The following is a 336-nucleotide window of genomic DNA, read 5'->3' on the forward strand; positions in this document are numbered from 1 at the left end:
ACGAAATAAAAGTTTTTCTCTTTTTGAGTCTAAACCCTGATTAACCTCATCCAGAACACGAAAAGAACCAGTAGAGAAACCCTAAAAAAAAATAAAAAAAAATAAATTTATTTATTTTTTGTTTTTTTGTTTGTTTTTTTGGTTATTTATTTATTTATCTATTTGTTTATTTATTTGTTTGTTTGTTTGTTTTGTAGGAAAGAAAAAGGAGACAGAAAGAAAAAAAAAAAACAGAAAAAAAAAAGGAGACAGAGTTCGCTAAAACCTAGTAATAGCCTAACAAATAAATAAATAAATAAATAAATAAATAAATAAATAAATAAATAAATAAATAAA

The sequence above is a fragment of the Eimeria mitis genome, genomic scaffold (genome assembly GCF_000499745.2).
Source record: "Eimeria mitis Houghton genomic scaffold, Emh_scaff1389, whole genome shotgun sequence".
Classification (NCBI taxonomy): Eukaryota; Apicomplexa; class Conoidasida; order Eucoccidiorida; family Eimeriidae; genus Eimeria; species Eimeria mitis.